Source organism: Alexandromys fortis, unplaced genomic scaffold (genome assembly GCF_014885135.2).
Source record: "Alexandromys fortis isolate MF-2015 unplaced genomic scaffold, M_Fortis_MF-2015_v1.1 scaffold_105, whole genome shotgun sequence".
Lineage (NCBI taxonomy): Eukaryota > Metazoa > Chordata > Mammalia > Rodentia > Cricetidae > Alexandromys > Alexandromys fortis.
Window position 1 is genome coordinate 5528850 of NW_026068011.1, and position 9227 is coordinate 5538076.

Genomic DNA, 9227 nt, shown 5'->3' on the forward strand with positions numbered 1-9227 from the left:
GGTCCCTGCCCTAGCCACGCCCACTCCCATAACCTCTGACCTGCCCATCGCCATCTTGGGACCCTCTCTCTCTCTCTCTTTCTGCTTCCTTGGTGTGTGCACGCATTTTCTCTGTCTCTCTCTTCTTTTATCTCTCCTCTCTCCTTTTATCTCTTTTCTCTGTCTTTCTTTCTCCCCCTTCCTTAATAAATACTTATGGCTATTTCCTGTGTTTACGTGTCTGTTACCTGCCGCCACCATGGGCCAAGAAGCATGCCCTCCTGTAGCCGCTTTCTCATGGCGGGCTCCGCCAGCCCACCCAGAGACCTTTTGTAGCTGCTCTCTCATGGCGGGCTCCGCCAACCCACCATGAGAATCGCTTTTTAAGAATAACAAATGTTCCTTCTGTTTCTCTTGTGTGGAACAATTTTAGGAGTATTGGTATTAGTTCTTTTCTGAAATTCTTATAGAATTCTGCATTGAAACCATCTGGTCCTGCATTTTTATGGTTGGGAGACTTTTGATAACTGTTTCTATTTCTTTAACAGTTATCAGTCTAGTTAATTTGCTTATCAGTCTTGATTTAATTTTGGTAAGTGATATTTATCCAGAAAATTGTAAGTTTTCCAATTTTGTGGAGTACAGGTTTTTGAGCTATGAGCTGAAGATTCTGTGGATTTCCTCCATGTCTGATGTTATGTCCCATTTTTCTTTCTAATTTTGTTAATTTGTATATTTTTCTCTGCCCTTTTGGATAAAGATTTATCTATTTTGTTGATTTTTGTGAAGAACAAACTCTTTGTCTCATTGATTCTTTGTACTGCTTTCTTTCTTTATATTTGTACCACTTTTTATTTATATTTTGTTGATTTCAGCTCTCAATTTGATTATTTCCTGCCATCCATTCCTCTTGGGTGAATTTGCTTCTTTTTGTTCTGAATTTTCAGGTGTTCTGTTAACTCACTAATGTTGTGTTTTTCCAGCTTTTTTATGAAGACATTTAGTTCGGTGAACTCTCTTCTTAATACTGCTTTCTTTGTGTCCCATAAAATTATTTATGTTGTGTGGTCATTTTGTTGATATTTAGGAAGCCTTTAATTTCTTTCTTTTTTTGACCCATTGTTGATCCAAGTGAGCATTGTTTAATTTCCATGTGTTTGTGGGCTTTCTGAAATTAGTGTTGCTGTTGAATTCTAATTTTAAGCATGGTAAACTGATAACATACATGTGATTATTTGTGGCAGTTTGGATTAATGAAGACCAATAATAATAGGTATTTGAACAAGTTTAATGACAAAACCAGACTCACAAAACCAAGGTTCCAGCGGAGTACCCGGAGCAGGAAGGAAGAGCTGAGCAGCTTCTGGGAGCACAATTTATCAGTAAACATACGCCAGAGGGAAGCCCGCCCCCAAGGGGAGGGCTTATCCCTACAGTTATTCCAATTTTTTTGTATCTGTTGAGGCATGCTTTGTTACCTTGTATGCGGTCAAATTTTGAGAAAGTTTTATGAGGGGCTGAGAAGAAGATATATTCTTTATTGTAAGCTGAAACTCTTCTTTCTGAGGGGCTTTAGGGAGAAAGACATTCACACATTCTCTTGATGGCTTCCTACTTTTGTCTGTGTTCTCTCTCTGTTCTTTCTGTGTTCTTTCTATTGTACACTTTTTACTGCAACTTTTATACCCCAACAAAATTTTTTCAGGTGATATAGGAACTATAATATCATTACATTCTGTATTCCAGTGAATGATTACAATGAGTACAAAACATACAGTAACAAACAGTAACAAAACAGCATGTTTTCCATATCCCTTACATGATCAAACATTTTACATATTACATATGAAAAACAAATTATCACAAGAACCCACATGCATTCATACCCAAGCAACTTGATATAGATTAACTGTGTGAACAATCAAGGTATTTCTCTCAGTTAGGTCTTTTATTAACAGGTTGCATTTTACAGTTACAAAACCAGGGCCAATTGCTTTATTACTTATCTTGAAATACAATTACATAAGATATCTTAAAGGAATCACTATCCTAAACTTTCATATATGAAAACGCCAGTTCTACTTTAAGTCTTTAGGGTACATACCCACACATTAATAGTTTTTTTTTTTCTTTTACTATCAGGTTATTGAATTACTAGTCAAATTAATTTTATATCAAGAGGGCAGAAATGGGTATAAGGAATTAGTCATAACATGTGATCATCAGTCAGTCCTATCAAGAACAGTACATCAGCCAATGATAATTAGGCTTCTTTTCTTGTTTCCTTATCTTAACGAGTTCTGCATTCAACTGTGTGTCTTTCTAAAACTTTAGCTTGTCCTCTTTGATTTTCTCACCTCAAAGTTATTTACCAAAAACAACTTAGTCTGACCTTGTTATTTTCAAAGCTTTGTTTCAGTCATGATGCACTCTAAAGCCTGTGAACACATCTCTCAATATTAAGGCTAAAATAACTTAAACTAGCTGGGCTACTAAGAATCAATTGTTTTTCTTAATTACTGACCTAAAACACAGTCTATATTGCTTCTCAAGAGAAACTCAGGTGCTCTAGCTGAGTGAGGGTCTTCCTTGTATTTACTTTTATTCATCAAAACTCTATATAAAATAACATTGTTATTTTTATTATTAATGAGACAGTACAGCTTAGGAAGAAATTATCTTCATGACAATCCAGACATAAAAATGCCCAATAGATTGGGTTGTTTCCATAAGACAAACACAAAAGTGGATATCCTCTTCACCCAAAGCAGCAAGAAAATGTAAAGACTCAAGAGAAACAAAAGGTATTCCAGGGTCTGTAGTCCTGTGGCCTTGCCTAATGAGATTCACCTATCAGAGAGTTGCTGACATCCTGAACTCTAATTGCCACCTGCTGCTCTTCTGACATTACCACCAACAATTAACTCTGATCTTAATGCGTGGGTCAAGGAAACCTCTGTGTAGTTGCCAAATGCTCTCAAAACCCACATATGCCATTGTATGACTCCATCTGAGGGGTCGTACACCATAAGTTTAGAAATTAGGACCTAATAAAGTATGACTTTCTCATCATAGTGCAATGTGAATTTCATATTTGAGTTGTACAACTATAGAGTAAACCTACAGCAGAAATAATTGTGTGAAGACTATTAGTTGGTGGTGGTGATGATAGCTATGGTATTGGTTTTGTATTTAGAATAGTGTATATGTGTGTGTGTGTGTGTAAATATGTTTTTTTTTTTTTTTTTTGAGACAGAGTTTTTTCATGTAACAGCCCTAGCAGTTCTGGAACTAGCTCTTGTAGACCAAGCAGGCCTTGAACGCACAGAAATCTGTTTACCTCTGCCGCCCAAGTGCTGAGATTAAAGGGCCACTGCCAGATCCTAGAATAGTATATTTTTTCATTACATTAGCCAAGATTCCTTCTGTCTACTGAAATAAAATAAATAAATTTAATAAAAAATAAAAATAAATATGATCCATAACTTATATAAGCAAAATACACCTATACACACATTTTATGAATCTGCATTAAAGATACCACATAAACACTCATATTTGATATGTGCCTATCTGAGAAAAAATACTAGAAATCAATATTTTACAATATAGCAATAACTTTGTGTTTTAAATTGCGACATGTGGAACAAAACTGTTTGTGTTTGTAAACAAACACAAAGCTAAACTATGTCTGATTTTTGCCCTGTGGCATCCTGCAGGCTGAAGACATTTTAATGCTATTTCTTCCCATTGTCTGAAGCTTTGTTCTCAAATTACTTTTCTCATTAAAAGCAAATTAAATCATAATTCCTCCCAGGCAGGAACACATCACAAACAAACATGTATGGTGAATCTTACAATTAGAGCCCTTCCCACGTTCTGTCAAGAATATGAGAGCTGAAAGCATCACACACTTGGGTGATATTTGAAATCATAATTCAAAATATAAATCAATGTACCCGGTGGGTATTAAAAATTCATTTCAAATATCAGCCCAAACTGTCAGGTAATTAAGCTACCATTTTATTGCATGGTTTGATGATAGAGACCTCTGCTTTCTTTATTGTTCTGACAGCAATAAAGCGACTTGACAATATGTTTATGGAAAGTAATTGCCAGAAGAAGAAAAATGCCCATTAAAATAAGAAAATCTGTCAATGTCACCAATACTCTTGAATGTATTATAAAACACACTAATAGATTTATTATAAATGTGATATAGGACAGTTTTGAATGTATTTCAACAAATATTAATAGATTTGAGGAATTCATGATCTGGTAATGATACTAGGAAAATTCCTGTCATCTTAGTAGATAGGAATACTAGTAAACAGATATTGACTCAATGTAATTTGTTAAATCTTTCCTGTTTAAAGACACAATTGAAATCAAATTTGACCTCAATAATTTTGAAGATCACCAAGTTGTCATTAGTTTTAACATTTAATTTTCCTTTCATTTGAAAAAAAAATTATGGTACTAGTGAACAGAAAAGATGCAATGCAGTGGAGGTTTGAGCATTGTTTTATGCTTGTTAATATGTGGGAGATAGTTATGTCAGATTTCAAGTGATTAAAGCTGCCAGTTCTCTTCAGTTTTCAAATTCATTAGCAGGCATGCAAATATTTACATAATGATAGCATTTTAGATGCAAAGCATATCAGAATTTAAAAATCTATCTGGATTTGACATCAGACTCACTGACCACAGGTCTTCATTCTGTCTCATAATCTCTCCCAAGTATCAGTAGATCTATCCCAGAAAGATTCTTGAAATAAAAATAAGGTTGCCAATGGTCATTTCTTACTGCTGGGAGGAGTGCAAACTTGTACAGCTATTATGGAAATCAATATGGTGGTTCCTCAGAAAGTTGGAAATCAATCTACTCAAAGATCCATTTATACCACTCTTGGGCTCCCTCCTGCCCCAAGGATATTTGCTTAGCCATGTTCATATCAGCTTACAAGTCAGAAACTTGAAACAATCTAAATATTTCTCAACTGAAACATGAATTAAGAAAATGCACATTTATACAATGAACTGTTACTCAGCTGTTAAATCACACACACACATCATGAAATTTGAAGGCAAATGAATTAAACTAGAAAACAAAAATCATCCTGAATACGTTAACCCAGAATCAGAAAGAGAAACCAAACATGGTATGTACTCACTTGTAAGTGGGTATTAACTGTTAAGTAAAAGAATTCATGCTGAAACCCACAGATCCAAAAAGGCCAAGTGACATCAAGGGCCCTGGAAGGGACACTTGGGTCTCTCTGGGAAGGGGAAGATTTTGTGGGTCAATGGAAGGCAGATGGAGATAGAAAGAGGAGGTATCATACAAGGGGGTCTAAAGGGAGAGAGTACTGGGAGAGATAACTAGTATTGGGGGCTGTTTTCGGGGGCAATGTGGAAACTTAGTGCTTCTGGAACCTATGAAAATAATCCTAGTGAGAATTTTAGGGATATGGAAACATGATTCATAATTATGTTCTTCTCTGCCTATAAAGATCAGTGCCTCATTCAGTTATCAACAGAGGGCTGCCTCTAGTAGCCGGTGGGAGCAGATTCATAGATACACAGGCAAAAATCAGGCAATGAGAGAATACAGGTTGGATGTCTCCATCTGATTCTTCCCCGCAGATCTCAGGGAACTCTCCATCTGGTTCCGCCCCTCAGATCTCAGGAAACTCCTTGGAAGGTGGTAGAAGAAATAGTGGGGGTCAGAGAGCTCAAGGACACAAGGACAGCATGTTCAAGCTATGAACTAAGCAGGCCGCACTAGGGATTGAAAACGACAATCGCAGAGCCTACATGGGTCTACTCTAGGTTCTAGATAATGCGTTAGTTTGTTCACTTGGTGTTTAACAGTGGAAATGGGACTGTTTCTGACTCCTTTGACTGTCTTTGGGACCCTTTTCCTCCTTCGGGGTTGCCTCACCCAGCCTTGATGTGAGGAATTTTTCTTGCTCTTCTTATTTCTTGCTAAGACATGTTTGGTTGATGTCCCTGGGAAGTATGCTCTTTTTTAGGGTCAGATGTGGGTCTGGATCCGGGGACAAGAGGAAGTAGGGAGGGAACTGGAAGGAATGGAGAGAGAAGAAGCTGTGATCAGAATGGATTGTACAAGAGAAGAAGAAAAACAAAATAAAAGAAAATAGATCAAACTCATAAAAATAAAAACAATTACAATTTTATGTTAGAATCACATTTGAAATAAAGAACACCTTCCATGTTATAAAAAAATTCTAAAATTAATCCACTTCCCTACTGAAGGTCACATTATGATTTTTACTTAAATGCAATGGAAAATTGGGTATAATTGTGAATTCCTTAGTAATACCTAAAATTGATGGTGAATGATTTGTCTCATGGATAAATTTGCAGAATAAAAAATTATGCATCTCTCAATTTGTGGAGACATCATATTAGTGGATTTTTTTTTCCATTGATGACTGTGAAATACCCTTTTCCATCTCTTTTGGTTAATTTTGCTTGGATGTCTATTTTGATAAATATTAGGGTAGCTAGGGTAGCTACACTGGCTTGCTTCTTATTGTCTATTTGAATGGAAAATCTTTTGCCAAGCCTTTACACTGAGGTAATGTTTATCTTTGATGTTAAGAAGTGTTTCTTGTATGCAGCAGAAGGATGGATACTATTTCATACCCATTCCATTAGCCTGTGTCTTTTTACCGATGAATTAGGTCCATTGATGTTGAGGGATATTAATGACCAATGATTGTTAATTTTTGTCATTTGTTGTTGTTGGTGGATGTGTGTGTGTGTGTGTATGTGTGTGTGTGTGTGTGTGTGTATGTGTGTCTGTGTCTGTATGTCTGCGTTTGTTTGGATTTCACTTCTTTGGGTTTGGCTGGAGTGACATTATCTATTGCTCGTGTTTTTGTGGGTGTAATTAACATTCTATGGTTGGAATTTTTTTTAGTACCATCTATGGCTGGATTTGAAGATAGATTTTTTTTAAATTTATTTTTTATGGAAAATTTCCACCTCCTTCCACTTCCCTCTCCTCTCCCCACTCCCTCTCCAGTCCAAAGAGCGGTCAGGGTTCCCTACCCTATAGGAAGTTCAAGGTCCTCCCTGTTTCCCCCAGGTCCAGGAAGGTGAGCATCCAAAAAGACTAGGCTCAGCTCCCACAAAGCCAGTACATGCAGTAGAATCAAAATGCAGCACCATTGTCCGTGATTTCTCCATCAGCCACATTGAGAGAGTCCATTTTGATCACATGCTCCATCAGTTCCAGTCCAACTGGCTTTGGTGATCTCCCATTAGATCAGTCCCACCATCTCAGTGGGTGGACGCACCCCTCGTGGTCCTGACTTCCTTGCTTGGGCAGCAGAGGAGAGGGTGCATGAACTGGCCTTATCCTATACTCACACTGATGAATATTTTGCATATTACCATAGAACCTTCATCTGGCTATAGATGGAGATAGAGACAGAGATCCACAATGGAGCACTGTCCTGAGCTCCCAAGGTCCATATGAAGAGCAGAAGGAGGGAGAATATGAACATGGATATTGTTTATATTTGACTTTGTCATGAAACATTTTGTTTTCTCCACCTATGGTGATTGACAGTTTTGCTGTATATAATAGTCTGGACTGGCATCTGTGGTCTCTTAGAGTCTTCAACTCTAAGTGCATCAGTTCAGGCACTTTTAGAATTTAGGGTCTCTGTTGAGAAGTTGTGTGTGATTCTAATAGATCTGTCTTTATATATTACTTTGCCTTTTCCCTTGCAACTTTTTGTCTTCTTTCTCCGTATGTTTAATGTTTTGATTATTATGTGGCAAGGGGACTTTATTTTCGGATTCAACCTATTTGGTGCTCTATACATTTCTTGTGCCTTTTTAGGCATGTCCTTTTTCAAATTAGGGAATTTTTCTTCTACGATTTTGTTAAGTATTTTTTATGTGTGTTTTAGCTGAATTTCTTTTCTTTCTTGTATTTCTATTATTTTTATGTCTGGTATTTTCATAGTGCCCCAGGTTTCCTAGGTATTTTGTGATTTGAATTTGTTAGATTTAATATTTTCTTTGGCTGGTGAATCTATTTATTCTATTGTGTCTTCAATCCTGAGAGTCTCTTTTCCATTCCTTGTATTCTGTTGGTGATGTTTGGATCTCTAGTTTCTGTTCACTTGCCCAGGTTTTCCATTTCCATAATTCCCTCTGTTTGTATTTTCTTTATTGATTCTATTTCAATTTTCAGTTCTTTAATTGTTTTCTTCATTTGCTCTTTTGGATTTTTCTTGACTTTCTTTTAGGAATGTTTTGATTGCTTCCAATTTTTTGTTTCTTTTTTTTCTCAATTACTTTAATGAATTTTTTCACATCCTCTTTAAGGATCTCTATCATATTCAAAAAGCCATTTTATGTTAGTTTTCTCGTGCTTCAGTTATATTGGGTTGTTCATATCTTGATGCCACAGAATAGCTTGACTCTGGTGATACCATATTACCTTTTTTATTGAATTTGTTCTTATACTGGGGTTTAGTCATCTGGATTTGGGATGATTATAAGTCTAGGTGTTGATTCCTGAATTTGTCTTCATAAGATGGTGTTTTGTTATTTGCTGGTCTTCTGGCATAAATGGCCAGGGGTTCTAGTGACTAGCATGTCTTCAGGTCCTTTTGGGGGATGCTCTGGGTTAGTTTGGGCTAGGGGAACCCTAGTAAGGCAAAGTCTCTGATAAAGCTGAAATCTTCTTTTGAAGTTGTAGACCAGGATATGGAGCACAGGGGAAGGTGTGCAACCTTGTGTACCTAGATTTGGTCTGAACTCTTTGATCCCTAGGATCACCCTGACCTTTAGTACAGTGATGTGGGAGTGTCATATATCAATCTGTTGATTTCATTGGCTGAGTAATAAAGAAACTGCTGGCCCTGATAGGTTATAAGATAGGTGGGCAGAATAAACAGGATAGGATGCTGGGCGGAAGAGGAAGTGAGGTCAGACTCTGCTCTGCTCCCGGACAGACCAGACAGCTCTGTGCTCTGGAGCAGAGACACCATGATAGACGGAGGCTAGAATCTTTCCCGGTAAGCGCACCTTGAGGTGCTTACACACATCATTAGAAATGGGCTAGTCCAGGTGCGAGAATTAGCCTGTAAGGGCTAGAGTTCATGGGCCAAGCAGTTCTTAAATGAATACAGTTTGTGTGTTGTTATTTCGGGCATGAGCTAGCCAAGCAGCCGGGGTGTTGGGGACGCAGCCCCGCTGCT